The sequence below is a fragment of the Diabrotica virgifera genome, chromosome 1 (assembly GCF_917563875.1).
Source record: "Diabrotica virgifera virgifera chromosome 1, PGI_DIABVI_V3a".
NCBI lineage: Eukaryota > Metazoa > Arthropoda > Insecta > Coleoptera > Chrysomelidae > Diabrotica > Diabrotica virgifera.
Genome location: NC_065443.1, coordinates 86,012,670 through 86,040,239, shown reverse-complemented (window position 1 = coordinate 86,040,239; position 27,570 = coordinate 86,012,670).

Here is a 27,570-nt window from a genome sequence, read left to right as displayed (position 1 = left end):
GTGATCATCATCAGGTAAGCCGTTCAGAAGTTATAGAGCTCCAAATGTATAATTAGTCCAAGAACTGAAATTTTTCACTTCGCAATTTTTACAGAATGGATAGATTTGCTTGAAAATTTGACAATAAGTAGTGGATAGTCCAAGGATCAAAATCTATATGATGCAGAAAGACGCTTTTACCATGGGGTGGTTGCCACCTCATCTCGAGGGTGGAAATTTTTTATTATATTTTGACCGCAAATGCTGGTAAAAATATTAATTATAAGCAAAAAATGTTCATTATACATTTTTTTGATAAAATTTATAGTTTTCGATTTAGTGGTTATCGAAGCTGTTAGTTTTATATCGAAAAAATTACCAGAGAACGGCAGTTCTCGCCAGTGGCGCAGAAATACACCCTCTACACGCGACACTATTATATACACGAAATTCAAAGTCCAACCTTTGCGGCTTCTAATAGAACTGATCATTACCTTTCCAACGCATGTCTAATTTTGAAAATCGGTTATACCATTCAAAAGTTAGAAATGTGATTCAATTTTTATTTAAAAAAGGGAAAATGTTTGTGGATATGTATGTATGTGTGTTTGAAAGTTAAACCGATTTGATATTTTTTCTCTGTGTTTGAAGAGGGGGTCAGGGCCGATTTAGAACCGGTGTAGTTTGTGACTTTTGACCACCCAAAATCCAGCTATCAAGTCCTATAGTCGGCATATTTTTTGGAGGTATATATATTCGGATCAAGAAGAGGCAGGAGAACCGCAAATACATCAAATCAATAGTATTGACTTAAGCTTTCAAATGGTATCTAATCCGTCAGGATCAGACATACACACAGCTCAGTATAGCCGAAAAACTGAAAAACTAAACTTTTGAAAATTTTGGTTTTTCGACAATTACTCAACATTTCAACCTACGAATTGCGCCAGAAGGACTCAAGACGAATCTAACGGTGTATACCTTATATCCGGGAAAATTAGAATTTTTTAGGTTATAGGCTTCATCAGTATGATAAAATCTATTTCCTGTGGGAAAAACGGTTTCTCAAGCGCAATAATTCCTGTAATAGCTTCAGTTATCATACTTGACCTTAGATCCATCAGATACTACTGGTCAATACGTTTCAGACTCATGTTTACTGATCAAAATCCGTTAAGCCGTTTAGAAGTTATTAAGCTTCAAAAGTATAATCCAATTAACGATTATTCCCGAAATGGTTTATGTAGTTGTAGTGGTTACGACGCTAAATTTGATCTGGCAACGGGCAATCCGAGTTCATTTACCGGCCATCTCAATATTTTTGTTTTAATCTATTTTCGAATAGAAAAAAATCTAGTGTACATTCGATGGATACTAGATCATTTGGGATATAATGCAACAAAGATGACCATTTATAAAGCTTGACGTGTAATAGGGGAACATTGCATTCAACTTCATACATTTAATTTATAAATAACTTTGAAAAACTCCTGATACAAGAATAAAAAACCGCTAAATGCCGTAAAAATGAGTGGCGCATAAAATATTCCAGCTAAAAAAGATCTGATATGAATATTACGTGGCGCGAAAATGGATTTTCATTTGATGCAAAACAAAATTCTAGTTTTATTTTAAAAGATTTTTCCATAATATTTGCTAAAATTGAAGTAAACGCGCCACAAAAGAGTTTAAAAATTCAAACTGTATCAAAGTTACTCTTTTGTGGCGCGTTTACTTCAAATTTAGCAAATATTATGGAAAAATCTTTTAAAATAAAACTAGAATTTTGTTTTGCATCAAATGAAAATCCATTTTCGCGCCACGTAATATTCATATCAGATCTTTTTTAGCTGGAATATTTTATGCGCCACTCATTTTTACGGCGTTTAGCGGTTTTTTATTCTTGTCCAACACAGTCGTATATTCGTGGAATAGGGTATACCTATTTATTCAGTTTATGTTGGCATATTCAAAATCTAGTTTTAGTATTTGTCAATAATTTTATTATATAAATTAAAATAAAATAAAAAATTAAATTTACATCAAAGTGTCAATCTTAAAAAAATATTGTACGTCACGCGCCCCAAAATTAGTGTTTTTCTGGTCTCCCCAAGCATTCAGGGTTCGCCTGACATAAAAAAACAACACTTTACGGTCTTGTAACGTAAATAACTATTGCAGTTCTTAAGTACTCAACTATGTTTTCCAAATCCTATCCATGCCAGTCTTGCTTTTCTACTAATTTCATTTCAAAATGATTTTATGCCGACGTATTGGGTGCTGTCTGCAAGTCTACATGTTTCTCCACCATAGTTTGGAGTTCCTAGATTGTGCTCACTTACAAATCACGATGTCAATGTCGTCAGGAAATCTGAGGTGGTTTAACCTATTTTATTAACCTCGATGCCACATGTCGACTAATTTTTAGTTTTGAAAAAATTTTCTAGGACTAGCTAAACAGTTTTTGGCTATGTTATGTCACCTTATCGGACTCCTATATGGGATTTTGTGATTTCATCTAGAGGTATTATAATAGTTGCGTTACGAAAGAAACACTATTAGTTGGTATTCATTTGCCTTGTCAATCAATGTTTTCATTGTCAGCAGATAAATAGCTCTGTTAGTATTGTTGTTGTTACTATCTTGCTTGCTTTCAAAAGCTCGGCAATTGTACCATCGTGTCCTACAGCTTTATTATTTTTTAGCTCTTTTAAACTTCCCATTTTAGTACCTTCAAATATATTCATATATTTGGTGGAAGCTCTGACGCAAGGTTTTTTTTATTTTCTTTTTGACGTTCACTTTTGTTGGTTCATTAGACTATCTTTGTGAGATGTACAAGGTGTTGCAAAACCCTTCAACTATCTTAGTTATTTTAAATTTTTGTCGTTTTCTTTCCTAATATTGGTGTCTTCGGTATTGTAAGTCTCTGTTGTTCTCTATTACTTGCTCTATTAAGTTGTCTATACACATTTTAGTTCTTTTCTAAATGTTTTATTCAGTTCTACGTATTCTTGAATATGTTGTTGGTTTTCATTTACTAGTGTTCTTTTTCCTTCATTAGTTGCATAGTTTCAATGCTTACATTTGCTATCTTTATTTGGTGTTCCCTTTGTGGCCTGTAGTCTGTCTTCAAGATTTTTATTTATATGTTTGTTAATGTCGTCTATTTGGTCCAGGTTATGTGGGAAATTACTAAGATCTTTTAGTATTCTTCTCTATTTGTTCTTACTTTGGAGAAATCTAGCCGCGTTTTTTGATAAGATCCTTTTTCTCTTTTTTATTCCCAATATAAGATTCCAGTGGTCGCGTCGGCTCTAGCAAGACCAACAAAAATAATTTTTATCTGTTATTTATGAATTAAGACGAGTAGAGTTGTAACAAAAAAGAAAGCTTCTGTTGGAGTGAAAGTAAAGAGAAGATCTACTCCAACAGGAGAAAAACAGGAGGAAAAGAAAAAACTAATGAGTAGCAAAATTAACAAAAATAAAAAGAGAAAGAAAACTAGATGTAACTAATGGAACAAAAAATGAGAATGGAAAGAAAATAGCTTCTCGATGGAGAAGCTGAAATAACAAAATAGACAGAGGCAAACTGAATGGAGTTAGGCTAGCGATATATGCAAGAGAACGACAACTTGACACTCAATGATGGATACGGCCAATTTGCATGCCTGTCGAAGACGGTAGCTCAAAGTAGATTCTGATGATGACTAGAATGGAAATATTAAGATAAGAATAAGGTACTGAACATGAACAAAGATGAATAATTGCTAATGATGAACAAATTGAATAAAAACCAACAAATCATGGGCACCAAGGAATGATCTCCGATCACTTTCCCAGGTATATTACATTGCTGTCAAATATTAAATATATTAAATCAGTAATTGTGAACATAAAGGAATAATAAGAATAAATGATATACAAAATAAGTAAACATTTATTAAATATAACTACCTAGATTTGCACAACCTCCGAGTTAAAAATTGAATAGTATATGACTCCAACATGACAAGGTTATACTTTAACAGGATATACAATATAACAACAGTCCTGTTAAATGTAGGTTACAAAATTTAATACCTCTTACTTACAGATAGAGTACAACTCACATGAAACTACCTGTACCAAATGGTTATAGTACGTTTGCTACGTACAACTAAATTAAATACCGACAAATATAAATAATAATATAAATAAGCTGCCACAAGCCTGACTAAGGAAAATACAATAGAATAAATTAAGCAAAGTTAATGAATAAACGTTAAATAAATTGAAGTTAAGATAAACTATACAAACGACATGAATTTACCGAATCAATGAAGAAAAGCAAATGAACAAAAAAATATCTGGGAAAAAAGCAATTAATATTACAACCTAAATTTACTCAATAACCAATTAACTCAATAATAAAGTATAAAAACCTAATACATTATTATACAAATTTGTTATATAGAAAACAAAGGTAAGCTAAATCTGAAAAAAGTAATTAATAACAAAGTAATAACATCAATCAAATGTCTGTGATACAGCACGTAAATCGTTCAGCTGGACATAGGGAATATACATTGAGATAATTGTGGCAACTGCACTAACTTGTGTTATCTTCTTTCTTCACTTTCGGCGTGCATACTAGTGCATTTGCCAGTAACCTGTGTTAGTTGAATCTTCTGTTCGAGTACCTACGAGTTTCTGGTGCAATAGAGCTGTTAGAACGAATAGAATGAGTGAGTTTTGAGGCAGGGCTGTCCATAAATAAATCAAAAACAAAGTTTAAAAAAAAATTATTTTACTTAAAAACTAATTTCAAAACTAAACAGTTTTCCCATTCCCTTAGGCCAAACATATTTAGCTACTGCATTGTCATATTTTGACGTTTATTTGTGTCATTCGAAATGAGTTGTCAATTTTGAGGTTAATGCCCCTTAATGATAACAAATATATTGTCATCGAGAGAGCTCAGTTGCCACAATTATCTCAATATAATACAATATACATAATATGTATTTATTTATCTAAATATATACAATGTATGTTCCCTATGTCCAGCTGAACGATTCACGTACTGTATGATACGCAATAGTTACTAAAATCACCAAACTGATTGTTCCCAAACAAACCCATTACTCGAACGGCTAACCAAAAGGTTCCCAGAAAATGAGCACTACGATAGTGCCAAACCATGCTTCCTGTAAGCGCAGGTGTAGAAGAGAGAAAATGGAGCTGGAACGCTCCAGCTTGCTCCCAGGTTGACTGACTGGAGCCGGAATAGGTTCCTCTCAGATGGGTGGGGGTCTATGACTTCCCATGTTGTGTTAAGTATATTATTTCCCCAAAAGGCTAAAACATATATTTACCCAGTCTTAGTTTCAATTTAAAAGTGTACGAAAAAGTCAAAGGAGAAATAGAGAAACTAGAGAAGTATTTTTAGGAAAAACAATAATGTAAAAAGGGTCATTAATCCACAAACAAAAAATTTCTCATTATTGAAGTCTTGACAAAATTTGACCTTGAGAGACTGTATGTGACGATTTTAAATTAAAGACACATGAGTTTGGAATTTAAATACAGAATTGATATGATTTTTTTTAATAATTATAGGATACTTATTAGTGATGTTGGAAAAAACTTTTGACTTTTGTATAACAAAAAAAATATAAGGTTAGGATTTTCTCTGGATGGATATTACTTATAAATATTGAAATGATTAAAAGATACTAAATTAAATATTTAACAAAGTTACTGGGAAAATTAAACTGGAAAGAATATTTTATTAGATGTAAAAATAAGGTAACATGCCACGTTATTAACCTTTTTATGTAAAAAAAATATTTACCGCAATCTTTCAGTTGTTCATTACTGTTGTCCTTCTATAGAACACTGGATGGATTCAGTAGTTTAAACCACGTGATGCCATCTTCACTTAAGTGGAACTGTATTTTCCAATAAAAAATTATTACTTAAAATTCCGCCATTTTGGGTACTACACTATTCGACTTGATTCGACTTTACTTATTCCGAGCTACCAGTCGAGTGGTCAGCGAAATCCGCTTCTCCCACAAGGTAAACGTCAAATTCTCTCATAACGTGAAATCATCTTCACCACTAGGTGGCGTATAGTGCGTTCCGTACACAGAAGTGTGACGTCACGTAAATAGTTGATTACGAGAAAATTAGAGAATTTAAAAGAGAGTAAGGGAAAATAATTATAAAAAAATATTTAAAGAATTTTAAAAACTTGAGTAACGGGACGCACCGTTACAGAGTCATGTATATCTATCTATCTTCGGAGCGCCTCGCAGTGTATGAGTAATTGTAGTTGTGCGGCAGTTGAGGGATATATAGCTTTATTGCCAATTTCGGTCTCTCAGACCCAACGCGTTCAGTTACGTAAGTATTTTTTTTTACTGATTTTATTAGAGGTTCATCTGTGGAGTCGCATGTTTTATTATACTGATTAGTTGATCAGCTGTCCTCCAAGTACAATGTTGCACGGAATATACGTAGATGACCCATGGGTATTTCGGGACTTCTCAATGTTTCTCGTATAAAAGCGTATGTTATATATAAATTTAATTCAAAAGAAAAAATAAAAATACCTAACGAAGAATATTTTTAAAACAACTTTCCATCGAACTTGTAATGGATTTATTTATTTAGCGTATGGCTCTATCACAGTTTTTGAATAAAAATACACAATACATTAAAAAATAATAATAATTAATTTTTATAAATGAAAATTTAGTTGATAAATAGATATTGCCGATTTTCACAGTTACTTCGTGGATGTTGTTCTTGGTAGAAGTAGAAATCAAGGCTGCATTTTCTATATCTGTACGTACGTAAGTTGCTATACCGTAGGCTCTGTCGTAGGTAGCACCCAGTAGATCATAGCCGGGGATTTTTCCTCTTGAACTCAATTGAAATTCGTTTTCTGTATGCGTTTCTTGTAATGCGACCAGATCAATATCGTTATCTTTTAATAGTTTGTGTAGAATTTGACATTTGGCTCTACTTATACCTTCTATATTTAATCGGCAAACTCTTACATTGGGTCCAATTTCTTTTATAAATTCTTCTTTGGAAACTCCATTCAATAACTGTGTCATCTTTAATAATTATTCTAAAATAACTGTGATATCTGCCAGGAGATATTTAGGAAAGATTGTCTGGCGCCTCTTGTGCTAGCTCTTTAGTTTACCCAGGATGCACGTGCAGTATTACCTGCGGACGCGAACTAGCATTACACCCCCTTTGAATATATAAAAATATGTATAAATAAGATATAAATAGAAAAAATATAATTATTTTAAACGATTTTGAAAAGTTTGATTTTGACAATTATAAAATTTGACAATTATACTTGTAATGGAATATATCAGTAATCAGCAAAGTGCGGCTCCAGAGCCATATGCAGCTCTTTGGCGCCTTAAATGCGGTTCTAGCACAAATATCCACGGAAAGCACAATAATGTTGTTTTGTTTAAAACAAAATTTTAGGAAAAAAATTACAGCTTATTTTAATAAATTAGAATTTGCAAACTTTAGCATTCGTCAAAAATCCTCTTAAAAACCTAGTTGAAATTTTCTCCTTTTGAAATTTACATTGGTAGCTTTGAAATACAATTGCTGGATTTAAAAAAACAAGGAGACTGCGCTCCGAATTCGAACATATTTATGTTCAATTGCAAACATTGAAAAAAAAATGTGATCTTAGTTCACAACACAGGTGGTCTGCAATGAATGACTTGAAGAAGGTAGACGACATGATCATTTTCAACGCTTGAAATAGTATTCCTGACTTAGTTTTTGACTGACCCATTTTTTTTAACCCGGGAACAGTCTAGCTCACTTCTGTCACGTAAGCAGTCGCGCGTAGAGAAAAAATCTCACAATACGAATTTAAAACAAATTTCTATTTTATAATTTTTTTATTTACTTGTTATGTTAAAAATATCTATTTCTAACAATTTTAAAGCTAACTGGTCCTCACCAAAGCCATAAATTCCACAAAAAATAAAAACTGAAATAAAAAATTAAAACACAATTTCCACGCATTACTACAATAATCCTCGAGGCAGTTACGAGTGGAAAGTTATGTTGCAAAATTTTTCATCAAGTCATCACGGAAAAGGATAAAATTATTTTAAAATGAGTTTTTCTAACGGCGCGACTGCTCCCGTGATGTGATGTGCATAAGCCTCTTTGGCTAATAAGTTGGTCGACCACTGGACTATATGAAAGCAAGAGTACATTCACAATATTTGCCAAGATAAATATGTCAGCTCGCAGCTAGAATAAGTGCCACTGAACTTGTAGAGAGATAAGAGTGGAAGTTGTTGAAAATAAACATTGATATTGTGCCTTCTGTAAAGGTAGGAAAACGCGTTTTTCGTACGGTTTTTGTAAAAAATTTATATGCATGGAGCATATACTACCTATGTATCAAGTATGTCAAGAAATTATCTCAATAAACTTTACACCGTGTCCCAAATGAAAATGTGCTCAGAAAACAGTTTGTTTCTCATAGCTTATTAATTTTAAGTTGAAGTGTTTCAGGATTTTTTTTGGGTAAAGTTTAATTTATTTCGGATTTTATCTAAATGTTGTAAATATACACTGATTCCGAAAAATGATACATCATTTGGGTGTCTCAGACCCAACGCGCCCATTCGTGTAATTTTTTGTCACGCGTCTTCTGCAGGGTTGATGTTTATTTTCTCCCTAACTATAGGATGTTACGTTGTTTTTGTTGTGAGATCTTCAAATATTCATATGTTAATATGTTAGGTATAAGGAGTCTAATACTCACAATCTTGTTAAAGGTGTTTATTTATATGCCATCGTCAGGCCCATAAGGATCTGAACAAGCTAAAATTTAAATTAATATACTTACGTTACAATACAGTTGCCCTAGGTTAAATTTTAAGTTTTAAGTTTTATGCGGCTGTAGTTTCGTGTTGCAACGAAATTGAAAATGGTTATTCATTTTTGATTTACATGTTTACTCTGACTGGAGAACGAAGGGAACCATTCTCGTTGGAACTTACCGCGCTGAGCAGATGGGATGTGAATTATAAATTGTAAAATTCTCTCATCTTCCTTAATCTTAGCATCCGTTATGGCTTGCAAATTGTAGAAGCCTCGGAGGTGTTACCAGAGAAGGTTCCCATTGTTTTTAATCTGGTTAGGATGTAGAGTAACATTTTTTTGGTTTTGTTTTATGTGCTATTAGATTGAAAACGTAGTCTTTGCTAGCAGTTTGCCGCTAGGGCATCCCTGCCATTTCGTTCGTTGCAATCCGTGACTGCACGGCGGGGTTTTTTCCTAGTTGGGTTTTAACCTAAAACCGGTTTTTTTACTTCGTAATAACCGGTTTTACCGGTTGTTTTTTTGTTCTGGTTATAACCGGTTTTTTATTTTTAAAGTAAAAACCGGTTATTAGGTTTTTACGGTGATAAGGATTAGGTTAGGTATTATTTTGAATCCCAATCATAATTATTATTCTCAAGTAATTATTCCAAACAAAACCATAATTCAAATTTTATTTTATAAATACAGAAGAAAACTGAAAGTGCAAGCTCACATCAGCCAGAAACAATTAAGTTTTATTATAATATTTCGTTGAAAAGGTATTTGTAATCATAACATTTACATAAAAGTGATCTGGTTGAAGTAGACGCAAACATCATCTATTTTTCACACTTGACTCTTGACATTGAGAGTGGGTGAATGACTTTTTCTGATTACCAAAAATAATGTTCTGACTATGAATATCGAATTACCGATTACGAATACGAATCTCCAAGGATTTCCCTACGTTTTCAAATCGATACACCCATACAGGAAGTATTAAATGAGTTAAAATGTACCTATTATACAAATATAGGTACAAACGTGTTAAAATAAAGGCATGATACAGTTTTTTTGGTGGTAGTAAAAATAAAAGATAAATTGCATTATCCAATTTATTTTTAAGTAAAAAGTAAAATATTTATGTTGATATAATTTATTTTAAATCCCATTTGAAAGAGTCTGAGAAATTTTTTATAAGTTGAACTGGTTGGGTTAAATAATTTTATATTATGTATATATTAATCTTACGCTATCTTATATTTACTTATAATTAATAAATATATAATAATACTAAAATAATAAATAAATATAATAATTAATAGAATAAAATGGTTTTATTAAAAATTGTGCTTTATTTATATTGATATTGATGTTCTTTCGATAGTACTAATTTTGATTATATTGATATCGAGTATCGAGTCGAGTGGAGTGTCGTAAACTAAAGTGCATTGTAAATGTAACATTGTAACCTATTGGATTAAAAAAACCGAACACCGGTTTTTGCAAAAACCGGTTTTTTTGGCCGGTTATAACCGCCAGGTTAAACCGTAAGCAAAAAAAACGGTATAACCGAAAACCGGTGTTTTGTCAAAAGCCGCCATCCCTAGTCAGAGAGAGCAGCATATGTGTCTCCTGATGAGGAGACTAATAAGTTTCGAAACCGGTAGAGGTGCTTGCTGCACTCTGATTGAGCTGTAATGATGATGCGGCTGTAGTTACGTATTGCAACGAAATTCAAAATGGTTATTCATTTTTAATTTAAGTTTTAAATTTAACAATAGTTAATAAGTTAGAAAAGATGTTACAAATATGTTCAAATTGACCAGTGCTAATCTGATGATAATTTTTATAGTCAGTATATGATATAATATAGGTATAGTAATAATAATAACATTATTGGTACTTCCATATCAATACAAGAACTGTGTAGTATAAAACGTTGTGTTAAATTGTAATTTAAAGCCCATGTGTCTTCGTCGATTTCAAATTCATGTAAGTGTTTACCATGTAACGCTGTTGTCTACAGAGTTACACGGTAAACATATTAATCCTTAAAATTTTTACATATTATCATGCACTCATCGTTTCCAGCACGTAACGTTTAGTTTCCGAAAAATATTGATTTTAATGGTTTTAAGTATGAACAATTCGTACCCTCAGTGCCAGACTGCAGTAACTCAAAATTTTATGAAAATGAAGTAATCATGTAACTCGATTGTAAACATGCATATCTATCCCTTGTAAAACTTTAGTAACTTTCAAATGCTTAATGGGCTAAATATTACAACAACAACAGTTTAGCTATTTTGCGTTTTTGAACGTAAGTTCCGTACAAAACTGTTGTAACTCTAATGTAACAGAGTTACAACAGTTTTGCACGGAACATTGCAACGGATTCGATAACAAGCAATGAAAAAGTAAGATATTTGTTATTTTAATATCTATATCTGTGGTGTTTAATTTTAATATACAGAGCGTCTACGTAATCCATTAACGGCTGAGACAATAAACAAAGATTTTCGAGACCAATCTATTCATGTAAATTTTATGTCCTTTGTGTAATACAGTAAAACCTGTCAATAACGGTCACTAAAAATGACAGAACTATTGGCCGATATAAAAAGTGGCCGCTAATACCAGGTTTTGTAGTCCAAAAATTTTGGTTTGGGGAACTTTGAAGCTGGCCGGCTAGTTCAGGTGGCCGGTTTTGACAGGTGGCCATTAACACAGGTTTTACTGTATTATATTTATTTTCCATAAGGTTTTAAAAGGAAAAACAGTTATCTTAAAACTTGTGTATTGACAATACTGAGAGGTCAAAAATATATATTCTCAGAAAACTTGCCAAAGAACAGCCAAAAATTCAAATGGCCAAAAAGAAAGATTTGGTATACTTATGCCATTCGGGTATGATACCAGAAGCCCACCATAGTTTTTATAAAAATATTTTGGCACAAGATGATATACGAGAAGAGGACAACAACTACGGTAAAACCTGTCAGCAACGGCCACTAAAAATGAAAGAACTATTGGCCGATATAGAAAGGTGGCCGGTAATGCCAGTTTTTGTAGTCTAGACATACAGTAAAACCTGTCAATAACGGTCACTAAAAATGACAGAACTATTGGCCGATATAAAAAGGTGGCTGCTAATACCAGGTTTTGTAGTCCAAAAATTTTGGTTTGGTGAACTTTGAAGCTGGCCGGCTAGTTCAGGTGGCCGGTTTTGACAGGTAGCCGTTAACACAGGTTTTACTCTACATAGTTGGTTTGGGTAATTTTTAAACTGGCCGTTAGTACATGTGGCCGTTGTTGGCAGGTGGCCGGTAACACAGGTTTTTCTGTAAAAGTAAATGTGCCTACGCTTTTTACAATTTTCTCCGTGCAAAACTGTTGTAACTTTGAAATTCTAATACTAAATGTGTATTGAATAACAATTTTTTCCGTGCAAAAGTGTTGTAACTTTGAAATTCCTAATTTTTTTTGCGTTAATATTAATTTATTTAAATTTCTATTTTTGGTTAATGTAATATAGGCTGAAAAGCATGCAAAATCATAATTAAATGTTAATTTTTCTTAAAATTTGTGTCTTATTTCACCGATATTATCACGAAAATAAACAAAATCGTCTTTATCTCGAAACTTACTTATTTTGACTTACTGCAGTCTTGCACTGAGGGTGCGAATTCATACTGTCCGAAACGTACCGTATCAGACACCTATTTGTAAAATCAGGTTTTTCGGAGACTACGCTACGTGCCGAAAACGATGAGTGCATGATAATAACGTCTGATCCCAAATTAATGTCACCATAGGTGGCTCTGAACGACAGAGATAGCTATACACTGTATAGTATACAGTGCATGTCTATTCTTAATTCAGATATACTTTCCAGTTTACGTCAACTTTGCAGTATACGTCAAATTAACAAGAAAAGTTAGGTTATGTAGAGCACCTTCTTTGATTTTATTTATTATTGTTACTACTTATAATTTTGTTAATTCTTTTTATTTTTGATTAAAGTTCTTTGTTAAAGGTTTTGACTGATTTTTTATGTTTTATAATGTTAATCAAAATTAATTGATAAACCAATGGTATAAATTCACATTAAAACAGATATACGTAATTTTTTGCACGGCTAGCTTTGATCCCAATAATTGTGGATCGCTCATTACGTAGAAACATTTGTACCCTATGTGCTCACACCAGCAACAATTTCACCATTATTCTTTTGTTGTTTGAGAGAAAAGATAAATAAATATAATAGATAAATTACATCACTTATAATAAATAATTGTATACTTATCTACTTAGTATTACTTCCTCATGTGTTGGAATCTCGTTTTCGTTTCAGATTATCGTTCAGCCTTTCACAAGTCTCTAATTTGGCAGCAGGATCTGCATCTCGTTCGAAATTGTTTTGAAATCCCATATCACCTTGATCCGCTCGCTACAAAGGGGCAAATTTAATCAGAGGCAAATCTCTAACTTGGCTCTTACTGTGCACGTACTCCTTCGTAAATCTTTAAATTGTTCTGTAGTTTTAATCGACAAAGCCGTCCTGAGCACATTCACCAAAGAAAATATGAATAAGTTATAATGTACATAAGATCTAAAATATGGCTTTATATTCTTTATCTTTTTATTCTGTCTCTCGAAGTCTTTGTAGCTTCATAATTATCAAAGAACACAATAGTTACACCAGATGAGATGTATTTATTTTTGTAAATGGCTTAAAAACGGGCTTAATAATATATGGAAAAAAGAGAGAAAACTTTTATAATATTGTACGAAGATGCTAAGTTAAAATAGTAAACAAAATACTAAAATGCATGTTCACGAGTGACAAGTAATTTAAAATTAAAATTTTTAGGGAAGTGCAATTAGAACGAAAATAAGTATTGTTTCGGAAAAATTCAAACAAGCTTATATTTTTCTAAAACTTTTTTTGTTAGTTTATATACATGTTAAAGTAAAAAGTTCTACTCGCGGATTTGGGCGCTAATTGTTTATTAATTGTTTAAACAATAACAATTGTTTTGTATTAATGATTTTAAAAATATCATTGATCTTTGATCAAATATGTTTCTATTTTGTTTTTGATTATACTGAACCTGAAGGTGGCATTGCAATTTGAAAATTCTTATACAGAAGCTCTTATAGAGTATGTCTGCGTAGCTAGGAACCACATGGAAAACTTTTTTAAAATCAATTTTACGAAAAAAATTCTTCATAAAATGCTCTGAATAGTCAAAAATCTAAAACTCAACCATCAGATATCAAATTTTATCAATTTTATACGAGTTATGTCAAAAATATGAATTTCGTTAAAGAGTAAAGTACCTTTATATTTCAAAATATCAAAAAATGCTATTATAAAAAGTGGTACGAAATTAAAAACTATGTTTAAATATACAATTACATTATTCTAATCGAAAATTTTTTCTCAATTTTTTCTCAAATTACGGATACTCATCATCATTTTATTACAATTATGATAACTATTTTATTATCACTTTTACGAAAAAAAGTTATTCTTCGTAAAATGCTCTCCCTGGTCTAAACTCTAAGATAAGATTGTCTCAGAAGCTCTAAAAGTGTTGTAAAAGAAACTTAGTCCATAATAAACGATCTTCGAAAGAAAACTCACACAGCTCAAACATTTTCCCTTCCAGACCCAGAAAATCTAAATGAATACTTTGTTTGTGTGAGTAAAAATGTAACATCAACTATTGTGTCACTACAGGATCCCATTTCCTATCTCCCTAATTCAGGAAAGGTTTCGAATTCATTCTTTATAAGACCAGTTAATAAATCTGAACTGATCCAAACAATCAATAGTATCAAAAGCAAATCTTCCTGTAGTACCGATGGACTATCCATAAAAATTTTCTCAAATCTCCCAGACAATGTGTTGGGAGTCCTCATGTCTCTAATTAATGATTCTTTTGATAAAGGTAAATTTCCAGAGTGCCTAAAGACGGCCATCATTATTCCTCTTCATAAGGGTGGTGAAAAATCTATTGCCTGCAATTATAGACCTATTGCATTACTACCGGTACTCTCCAAAATTATTGAAAGACTCATAAAAGCCGGACTTATGTTAGTCCAGGGTCGAAAAATAAAAACGGGAAAAAAATCAATACAGGTAATTTGAAGGTGCTAAATCGTAGGGGGACATAGTTAATTAAAAATACATACAGAGGTACTCGTAAATCGACCTCACTTTTTTATAAAAAAAATGCCAAAGTCAGAAAATATTGTTTTTTGCCTATAGCATTTTTAGTATCATAATTACAGCAAAAGATGTATAAGGAAAGTCGTGTATCATGAAAAAACGAATAATTTGAATTTTTATAAGTTAAAATATATAAAGAATTGACCGAGATAATTGGAAAAAACTACATTTTTTGCACTATTTTGTAAATGTTAATAACTTTTACCAAATAGGCCTTAAGAAACTAGTTATTTATACTTTGATCATGGGGTAATTTAGTTCCTTTATTAGTGTACAAAATTTCGACAAGATCTGTTTGTTAGTTTACAAGTTATGTTAAATGTTTATCCCAGACATCGAATATTTAAACAATCATTGTTGCCCAAGGAGTATTTTCAGAAATTTTTGGTAAAGTGGAATGAGTTCATAAAGACTGAACTTACTAATAAAGTAAAAAAAAGAATATATTTGTTTTTTAAATGTTGTTAAACAAGTCGATAAAAAAATGGTGAGTTTTTTCCTTATAAACAATTAGAATATCTTTGTCATTTTTATGATATCTAATTATAGCTGGTTGTACCAAAAAGCTGGTAAAAAAGTCACATAAAAACAGAAAAAAAACTTTCTAGGACCAATAATAGCCAAGTTATACTTTTTTTTTGAAAAATCACATATCTATTATTTATAAATATTAAGAGTAGAAATTTTTACATAATGATAAGAAATATCTATATTTTATATTACGATTGATAAGTACGGAATATCTTCTATTTAAAACGAGTTTACGAGTTTAAAGTCAAGTTACTCACGCTGACTTAGCTGGGACCGTGTGATACGGAAGAAGATCGGAGTCCAGTTCCTCGCGTCTAGATTTTGCTATAGAAATTTCAATTTGGAGCGCTTGAAAAATTTTACACTATCTCAGCTTCCAGAGAATGTAGAGCCTTCAATTTTTTTTTAAATTGGGGTAACTCGACGAAAGAATAACAACTAGCTCATTTTCATTGACCGGAAAAATCGGAAAATTCTGGAAAATCGACTTTTTTATTCAACATCCATTTACAACGTCAACACTAATATATTTTGATAAATATTTTCATAAAATATTATAAATTTGTGAATAAATATTAAAATATAATTGTAGTATATGTTTATTTATATACAGGGTTGTTCATTTTATTCGCCTCGGTGTCTGTACGGGAAACGACTTGATTTAATAAAAATTTCTTCATAGAAATATACAGGGCCATTAACACTACAATCTAAAAATAATGTAAATTATACAGAGTGCTTGGAAAAAGAGTGGTATATTAAAGATATATTTTTTTATGGAACACCCTACACCTGAGGAAAGTTTTGAATTGCCCTTAAAAATAAGCTAGACTATACCTAAGTATACAGGGTGTTTTGATTTATTTCAACTTTTAAATAAATGTATGGTTTAAAAAAATAATAAATATTTACGAATCTAAGAATCGGTGACAAATTTTTTCTTAGATCTTCATAATAGACTATTCAGCATATTTACACAGATGTTTATTGTAACTAAATTTCTAATTACTTAATCGTACATGTTTAGATTTAAAAACTAATTGAAAACAAAAACATTCTCAAATTAAAATAAAAATGTATGTATAGATTATAATTATTGATCTTCGTTAATTCTACAGAGTTTATGTACAGATTCATTAATTTATTCAACATTATCCCTAATTTTTTTAAACAAATCTTCTTCAACTTCACTTTGGTCATATATAATAACTGTCAAAAGGTTGTAGCATATTTTTCGTCAGTGTCATTTTTGCAATTTATGCAAAGCTCGGTACAATTGATTTATTTCAAGAAATTATGGATAATGTGGAAGAAATTAACGAATCTGTATTAAAACTGTGTAGAATTAACGAACATCAATAATTATAATCTATATACTTTTTTTTTCAATTTGAGAACGTTTTTGTTTTCAATTAATTTTTAAATATAAAAATGTACGATTAAGTAATTATAAATTCTGTTACCCCCTTTGTGGCTCAGTGACAAGAGCGCCTACCTTTGGATCGAAAGATCCGAATGGTCGTGAGTTCGAATCTCACCAGGGTCAGGAATTTTTCGTTTATTATAAATTAATAAATTAGAATAGTTTCTGTCCTTGTGGGATCGGTACTCACCGGAGGGACCGCAGACGTTCGGATATAATTAGCGTCTCTTTGCAAAGACAATGACGTCGACTTTGCAAAGTAGCAAGACACTTACTCAACACACACACTACACATGACACTAGGTACCTAACTGCAAAAATCTACCGTACCTACCATCCCAATGGCCACTAGTTGTCGAGGCATTAGCTAAATAAAAAAAATTTACAATAAACATCTGTTTAAATATGCTGAATAGTCTATTATGACGAACCAAGAAAAAATTTGTCACCGATTCTCATATTCGTAATTATTTATTATTTTTTTAAACCTTACATTTTTTTAAAAATTGAAATAAATCAAAACACCCTGTACTTAGGTATAGTCTAGCTTATTTTTAAGGGCAATTCAAAAATTTCATCAGGTGTAGGGTGTTCCATAAAAAAATAAATCTTTAATATACCACTCTTTTTTGAAGCACCCTGTATAATTTACATTATTTTTAGATTGTAGTGTTAATGGCCCTGTATATTTCTATGAAGAAATTTTTATTAAATCAAGTCGTTTTCCGTACAGACACCGAGGCGAATAAAATGAACAACCCTGTATATAAATAAACATATACTATAATTATATTTTAATATTTATTCACAAATTTATAATATTTTATGAAAATATTTATCAAAATATATTAGTGTTAACGTTGTAAATGGATGTTGAATAAAAAAGTCGATTTTTCAGAATTTTCCGATTTTTCCGGTCAATGAAAATGAGCTAGTTGTTATTCTTTCGTCGAGTTACCCCAATTAAAAAAAAATTGAAGGCTCTACGTTCTCTGGAAGCTGAGATATTGTAAAAATTTTCAAGCGCTCCAAATTGAAATTTCTATAGCAAAATCTAGACGCGAGGAACTGGACTCCGACCTTCTTCCATATCACACGGTCCCAGCTAAGTCAGCGTGAGTAACTTGATTTTAAAAGGTTATTACTCGTTTTAAATAGAAGATATTCCGTACTTATCAATCGTAATATAAAATATAGCTGTAGCCTAGTTTCAAAGATGGCTAACTCCATTTTTTTGAAAATTCAAAGGTTGAGTGTTTCTTGTATAAAATAATACGAGGAATCCAAATCTAAGAGTTTTGGTGTCAAAAATGGCCAGAACAATTTTAAAACTGCATTTGAATAGTACCCTTGGTTACAAAATCGTCCGGCTCTGAAATATGTTGGTGACAAAAACAGCCATCTCCACAAAGCAACAATCAGATGGCTTCATTCTGTCACGTGACTTCACCGCCTTAGGTGAAACAGCAGATAGCAGTAAACTGAGCTATTCTGGTGTGTTGTGACTGGTGTTGTTTTATTGTATAGTATTTTAAAGTTTTACTAATTTAAAGTTAAAGAGTGGTTTTTTCGACACATATTCGTAACTAGGTTCAACATTAGCTTTAAAAGTCCTTCGACAGATGTGTGTTCAACCTGTCTTCAGTACAAAGAAAAAATTAAAGTTGAAAAAAATGAGGCAATATTGCAAACGCTTAAAGTAGAGTACACTGTTCACACTACTCGTGCTAAAGGGTTTTTTAACCTTTTGAAAAAAGATGAACCTAATGTTGCTATAATGTCGTACGATATGCAAAATATATGCCTCTGCCAAAACTCCCAGACCAGAGTGTGTACTATTCAAGACAGTTATACTGCTATAATCTGATGATAGTTTCTGGATGTTCTACGGGAACCGAAGCATTACGCAAAGAAAATGTATCAATTTACTCTTGAGCCGAACACGAAATGAAAAAGCCTTCGAATGAAATAGCCTCTGCTGTATTTGAAGAACTTGAGTGCAGATCTAAATCTGGTTACTTTGAAGGAAAAGACACCTTAAGGCTGGTAGCTGATGGGTGTCCAGGCCAAAACAAGAATAGTATTGTATTAACGATGTGCATTGCTTGGCTGCACAGGACTAAAGCTTCAATCACAACAGTGGAGCTTGTGTTTCCTGTTACGGGTCACTCATATATTCCTAGTGATAGAATTTTTGGTGGCATAGAACGAAGTGTAAAGAAAAGAGATACAATTGTGCAGCTTGAAGAGTATCATTCAGAGTTTAGTAAGCATGGGACAGTCAAACTTTTAGGAAAAGACTGGACCAACCAAGATTGGAAGTCAGAAGCTAAAAACTGTGTTAAAGACCCAGCAAATCTTCATTTCAAAATTTAACAAGTCAAAAAGTTAATTTTGACCAAGAAACAACAGTCAGTAACTGTCAGTGGCGAACAAAACTACAGTTTCCCAATTAATTCAAGTTTTAGCGACACCATCAGCAATATTTTTGGTGACAAAAACGACTATCTCCACATTTTGGTTACAAACATGGCCAACTCCATATTTCAACGTTAAATATCCCTTTAACTGCAGTAAAAAGCATAAATATTATTATTCCAAGATGCTCTGGAAATAATTATTAATCAACAAAAAAAACTCAACAGTACCAATTGTGTGGAAGTAGTTTAAATGGTTTTTTGCCTATACTGAAAATTTTGCTAAATGGAGTTGGCCATCTTTGAAAATAGGCTACAGAGATACTTGTTATCATTATGTAAAAATTTCTACTCTTAATATTTATAAACAATAGATATTTGAATTTTCAAAAAAAAAGTATAACTTGGCTATTATTGGTCCTAGAAAGTTTTTTTCTGTTTTAATGTGACTTTTTTTACCAGCTTTTTGATACAACCAGCTATAATTAGATATCATTAAAAATGACAAAGATATTCTAATTGTTTATAAGGAAAAAACTCACTATTTTTTTATCGACTTGTTTAACAACATTTAAAAAATAAATATATTCTTTTTTTAATTTATTAGTAATTTGAGTCTTTATAAACTCATTCCACTTTGCCAAAAATTTCTGAAAATACTCCTTGGGCACAATGATTGTTTAAATATTCGATGTCTGGGATAAACATTTAACATAACTTGTAAACTGACAAACAGATCTTCTCGAAATTTTGTACACTAATAGAGGCACTAAATTATCTCATGATCAAGGTATAATTAGTTTCTTAAGGCCTATTTGGTAAAAGTTATTAACATTTACAAAATAGTGCAAAAAATGTGGTTTTTTGCAATTATCTCGGTTAATTCTTTATATATTTTAACTTATAAAAATTCAAATTATTCGTTTTTTCATGATACACGACTTTTCTAATACAACTTTTGCTGTAAATATGATACTAAAAATTCTATAGGCAAAAAACAATAGTTTCTGACTTTGGCCTTTTTTTATAAAAAAATGAGGTCGATTTACGAGTACCTCTGTATGTATTTTTAATAAACTATATCCCCCCTACGATTTAGCACCTTCAAATACCTGTATTGATTTTTACCCTGAAATCGCTCATATTTATTTTTCTACCCTGGTGTATGTTCTTTCTCGTTGATGACAAGATTTTATCACAAAATCAGTTCGGCTTTTTAAATAACAAATGTACCACCGATGTTTTCTGTACTACATGAGGTTTATCAAGCATTAAACAATAATCTCCACACTGCCACTGTTTTTTGTGATTATGCCAAAGCTTTTGATTATGTAAATCACGACATTTTGATAAAAAAACTAGATTTCTATGGAATTCGTGGTATTTCTTTGAACTGGTTTCAATCTTACTTGAATAATAGGAAACAACTGGTTAGAGCAAATGATACAGACTCTAGTCTCAAAAATGTTGTATGTGGGGTACCGCAAGGTTCAGTATTGGATCCTCTACTTTTCCTTATCTTTATTAATAACATCACTAGTTTAAAAATCGATGGAAAATTTTTCTTTTTGCTGACGATACCAGTATCACTTGGAGCAACTCAAATATCGCAACTCTTCATGCTACTCTTCTTTAACTTCTGATCTACTCACTATAAAATCCTGATCCGATTCTAATTTACTCTCTTTTAACGTAGATAAAACAGTAGCAATACCCTATAAAGGAACTCTTCAACCCTTACCTCTTCATAACAGCCAGATCAGTATCGTTGATTCTGTAAAGTTTCTTGGTATTTTTTAGATAGCAACCTTAAATGGTCCCTTCATATGGATGTGTTAAGCAAGAAACTATACTCAGCTTGCTTTGCAATAAGCTCTGTTTCAAAGGAAATGGATTTAGCCTCTGCCAAAATAAAATACTTTTCATTGTTCAAGTCCCATCTTCGATATGGTCTGCCTTTTTGGGGTTCTGGTACAGCTGCCCAATCCGATGTTATTTTTAAATTACAAAAAATAGCAACAAGATATCTGTTTGGCCTCAGCAGAAAAACACATTGCAGAAGCTACTTCAAAGATCACAGAATTCTAACATTACCTTCTTTATATATTTTAGAAACGGTTTGCTTAATTCGTAAACATCTACATGTCTTTCCAGCAAGACCTAGACATGTCTATTCCACCAGAAATTCTACCTTTGACATCTATTTACCGATCCCGTCCAGTGAGTTAGTAAAGAAATGTATATTATATTCTGCAAAAAAAACTATACAAACATCTCCCTCTACAACTTAAATCTGCAACATCTTTCCCCAAGTTCCGTAAAATGACAAAAGCCTATTTATCTGAAAGACCATATTATTCAATACCAGAGTTTCTTAACCAATAACTAAGAAATTACATTATTCTTATATATAAGTAAAATCTTAATCTATATTTGAGTGTCATATGCAGCAGCATAACTTATTAAATTACTTATTAAATTTCTTAAGGTAGATTACACACTTTGCAATTTTTCTTTAATTTTGCAATAGATTGTTACTGATTTTTATTTCACTTTATTATGTTTTATTTATATTGACGATTTGTATAATTTTAGTAAATTGTATTTGTCATTGTTTTTATTTATGATTCTTGTAAGCTTTGTCTATAAAATTGTTAAATTTTTCATGACAATAAAGCATATTTCTATTCTATTCTATTCTATTCTATTCTATTCTATTCTATTCTATTCTATTCTATTCTATTCTATTCTATTCTATTCTATTCTATTCTATTCTATTTTTAATTTTATACGAAGTATGTAAAAAATATGAATTTTTCTTAAGAGTTAAGTGCCTTTATTGTTCACAATATTTTAATTAGAAGGATGTAATTGAACACTAAAACAATTTTTTTAATTTCAAACAACTTTTCTTAATAGCAATTTTCGATATTGTGAAATTTTACGATACTTTACTCATGAGTGAAATTCATATTTTTTTACATACCTCGTATAAAATTCATTAGATTTGACATTTGATGATTGCATCTTAGATTATATGCGATGCAGAGTATTTTATAAAGAATAACTTTTTTCGTAAAACTGATAATAAAAAAGTTAACAATAAGTTCCAAGTTACGCAGACATACTGTATAAGAGCTAAAAAAAAATTTTTGCTGAAGATTTATTATTGTTGAAGTTTATTATTGAATGTATTTTAGGTAAGTTTTACAGAAGAAAGTTTTGGTCACTTTATATAAACATTTTTTTAGCTGGTAATTTTCGGTTTTCGTATTACATTTTTGATATCTTTCTTAATTTTCTCAAAAAGAAATAGAATGTTTCATTTCTAAAGTAAAATAATCTAGTGCATTTTAATGATTACATCCTAAGCTTTAAAAAAGCACTTATAAAACTGTAACAGATCTGTTAAAACTTGAGTAATACCATCTTAAAGTGGTGGTAATTCTATAAAACTACGAATATTTTAAAAATTACATTCTTTAAGACGTCATATCATTTGGACGAAATTTTTGAGATTTTTTTTGAATGAAACGTCATTTAGTACGATGCTTGTAAGGTAAGTTGTGCAAAATTAAGGGTTTTATAAGAAAAATTGTGTTAGTTACACATTTTTAAATAATTTTTAAACAAAATTCATGTAAGGCTCATTTTCCGCCCCCACCGTACTTATGCCCATACATTTTATTTCTTTTTATTATAACCATAAGATAGCTTAATAATTATTCTTCTTTTAGGTAGAGTTTGTAAAATTTCACTTGATCCATTAGTTAAAGTATTACATTAAAATAACTCAACCGTGCACTTCGCCGTACGCTAGTTTACAGTGCGCCAATGTTTGTGAGAAGGGTGACTTTAGCGTTATAAATAAAAAATTATAGAAGATACAGATTTAATTTTAGAAAATTTTTTATATAAGATTTTTTTTGTAAAATTGTCTGAATTTTTCAATGGTTATGGTCAAGTCAGTTTTGTTCTAAAATTTATATTTTCGGAGTTATTTAAAAAATAAACATCAAACTTCCTAGTTCATTTGTTTAATAAAAAATGAAGGACCCACTTCTCGAGTAGAGCTTTTTGATATGTTGTTTGTTAAACATTTCCTAATGAAATTACCAAAAGTTCAATCTTGTTTGATTTTTCCGAAGTGAAAATCTATATGCACTCCCCTATTAAATTAAATACTAATACTAATATAAACAATTTGGCCGTGGAATATACAAAAGGAATATTTATAATATTTGGCATAACAAAAACGTTTAAATCTGTGGCATTTGCGTGTATTTTGTTCCAGGTATATTATATGGAATTTAATTATAGGCTGAAAGATAACCAGTTTACAATGCTTTCAATAACTCCCATGAACAATAACAATTGGTTAACCGCATATTAATACCTCGGCACCATAAAATGAAGAATGAAACAACAACTAAGAGATAATAGCGCGCATCGGAAAATCTAGATCCACCTTCAACCAGATGAGAGCCTTCTTCAAGAACTACAACCTCCTTCTTAGTATAAAAGGAAAAATTCTGCAATGCTACATCTTCTCTGTCCTTTTTTGTGGTGTTAAATCGTGGAATTTAAACGAAGATAAGTGAATAAAATTGGAAGCATTGGAGATGTGGCTATAGTGGAGGATACTTAAAATCCTGTGGCCTGGCCGGGTCAAAAATGAGGAGATCCTAAGAAAAATGAAGAAGAACAGAGAGCTACTATTATCAAATCTCGAAAGTTGCAATACTTGGAATACATTATGCGAAATTAATCCAGATATGAACTCCTACAAACCAACCTACAAGGAAAAATATTTGTAAAGCGATGTCCAGGAAAAAGAAGAACATCGTGGTTGAAAAACCTTAGAATCTGGTTGAACACGATATCTGCGCAGATGTGCAATTACATCAAGAAGAAGGAGATATTTATATGCCATCTTACTACCTTGCTTGTATGTATTATAGGCCAGAGTAATTAGACAAAAATATACCCTGTTCGTGACACTCCAGCAGCCAGGGTACTGAAGCGTTTTTTCGACAGGTAATACCTCTAGGAACAAATTATAACTATTTCCTGCGTAGGATCTGGCGGCCATTTTTATTTATAAACAATTAACTGTCACAAAATGGCATTTCCCCTTTTTTTTTCAAATCAACGGAAAACAGTGAAACTTATGATTTTTTAGTACAAATATCTTCGATATTATGGAAAAAGCTTTAAAATGACGTATTACAAAGTTTGATATACTCATTTATTGTTAATTTAATTGCGAAAAAAGGTCGGAATTGCAAAAAAAAACTTTTCTCAATAACTTGTAAAAATTAGTGTACACCTTTTAAATTTTTGTCAAATTAGGGTTTTTTGGTGCTTAATATGTGATAAAAATTTCAAAGCTATTCATTTAATTGTTTAAATTTTATTCAAATTGTTTATCCCAGAGAGCATTTTTTTTGCAACATATGCAATAATATAAGTCAGAAAAAAATGACCTTAGAACCATTCCACAGGTGTCAAATGAAAGAACATGAGCTAAATTTTCAACATAGTTTAAAAAAGTGAATAAAAAAAATGCATTTATTAGTAATAAATAATTATGGAAAAGTCTCGTCCATTTTTCTTTATAAACTTTTTGAATAACTTTTTAAAAAAAAAATAACTTTTGTACCCTGTTTTAAGTACACAACTACCAAGTAATATTATGTATATCATAATTGATAAAAAATTGTAATAAATATGTATAATTTCTTATATAACAAAATAAAGAGTTTATAAGGAAAGATTTACGATACTTTTGCACAATTATTCATGACTAATAAATGCATTTCTTATTCACTTTTTAAACCAAGTTGAAAACATAGCTCATGCCCTTTCATTTAACACCTGTGGAATGGTTCTAACGTCATTTTCTTCTGACTTATGATATTGCAAAAAAAATGCTCTCTGAGATAAACAATTTGAATAAAATTTAAATAATTGAATGAATCGCTTTGAAATTTTTATCACATATTAACCCTTAAACGCCCAAAGGTGAATAAAAAATGTCCACCTAATGCGTATTCGTTTGTAACATATTTATTACGTGTTTAGAAATTAAAAAAAAAATTATTTGTTGTTAAAAAGACAGCCCTTTATCGAATGTTAATTTGATTTTACCGATATTTTTGAAAATAAAAGTAGCATCTTGAGTTAAATATGGGTAAGCATAAAAGTACACCCTTGGTAAAACTTGTTACTAAAGGTTTCTATATAATTTCTCGTTGGTAGGAAGATAATCCATATAATTATCGACGTATAATTACATAATCTACATAATTATCCGCCAGTGAGGAGGTTGAAAAGAAGAATATGGAGAAAATCGACAAATCTGAATTACTGGCTTTTACTGATATGTTAATTTTGATGTACATTGTATTTTGTTGTAAGGTTTGTAAATTTTTTATGTTAATATTTTAGAAAATGCTGTGTTTATTAGCATAAGATCCTTAAGTTTAATCCATTTCCAACAACTCTCAATAAATATATTAGCTATTTTCGAGGTGGACATTTTTTACCCACCCTTTGGCCTTCATGGAACCTAAAAAAGGTTGGGCGTTTAAGGATTAAGCACCAAATAACCCTTATTTGATAAACATTTTAAAGCTGTACACTAATTTTTACAACAGTTATTGCGAAGATAATTTTTTTTGGCAATTTTTCCATAATCTCGAAGAGATTTCTACTAAAAAAACCATAAGTTTCCCTGTTTTCCATTGATTTGAAAAAAAGTGAAAAATGCCATTTTTTGACCCTTAATTGTTTATAAATAAAAATGGCCGCCAGTTCCTACGCAGGAAATAGTTACAATTTGCTCTTATAGGTATTCTTCTTCTTCTTCTTCTTTTGCCCTTTAATTCGTCCAATTCTGAACATAGGCTTCCCCCAGTTTCCTCCAGTCGCTTCTGTTTAGTGCTTTCTGTTTCCAATGCGTTCCTCCTATCTTTTTAATGTCGTCTCCCCATCTCATCTGGGGTCGTCCTCTTGCTCTCTTTCCTGTCCATGGTCTCCATTGTTGTATCGTGCTATTCCACCTATTGTCCGTTTGTCTAGCGTTATGACCTGCGAAGCTCCATTTTAGCCTGGTTATATGTTGACCTGCGTCTTTATTGACCTATAAGACGCAGGTCTTATAGGTATTACCTGTCGAAAAATCACTTCAGTACCCTGGCTGTTCAAGTGTCATGGAAAAAAAACCTTATTACCCTGGACTATTACGCTTTCGCTACTTTCTCTATCTAGTATGTATTGTTTTTAGGTTATTTTACCAATTGCCTTCATTTATTATAATTCTAGTAATATTGTTCTCACAATTAAAATGGAAAACCCTTGAGTTATCCATATCTTCCAGTAAAAACGATATATTATTCGATGCGCCTTAGAAAGACGGAAACAAATATATACTTCCGGCTTCATATCTGTCTGGCCGTCCATCTATTTGGTCATAAATAAAACTCCTCCATTATCACAATAGGTAGAATGACAAATGAGGTGTCGAATGAAATATAGTAACTCAAAGAGAGTAATAAAAGTAAGAAATTTAACCTAGGACTTCCGATTCCAGAGTTGTAACCGATAGTACTATTTTAAAGTAGCCGAAATAGTACAAGCGATACATTATTATCTATCTTAAGTTCGAAAAATCGTGCTCAAATATTTAGCTTCTTTTTTGAAGCTATACTTCTTTAGGTGTGATTGGGACTGAATTATTATAAAAGGCCACGCGCATGCCCACTTAGACAGTATGGAGTTATTTGCTAATCTTTCAAGTTATGGATGTATCAGTGCAAGTAAAGTGTAAATTTATTTATTATAATTTTTGTGTCTGTGGGTATGTTTTCCTTGGGAATACGATAATAAGTATTATTAAAACACGAAGTAGTTTTCAATCCTAATAGTAAATTATTAATATTGAAAACATTAAAAATATTACTAAAAGATTTTTAAATTGAAAACTTATTGGTACACTTTCCTGGTGACACCTCCAAGACTTCTACAATTTGCAAGTCAAATGGATGCTGCAGTGAAGACGAGAGGGAAGGAATTCTACAATATGCAATTCACATCCCCCGTCTGCAGCTGGTAAAGTTCCAA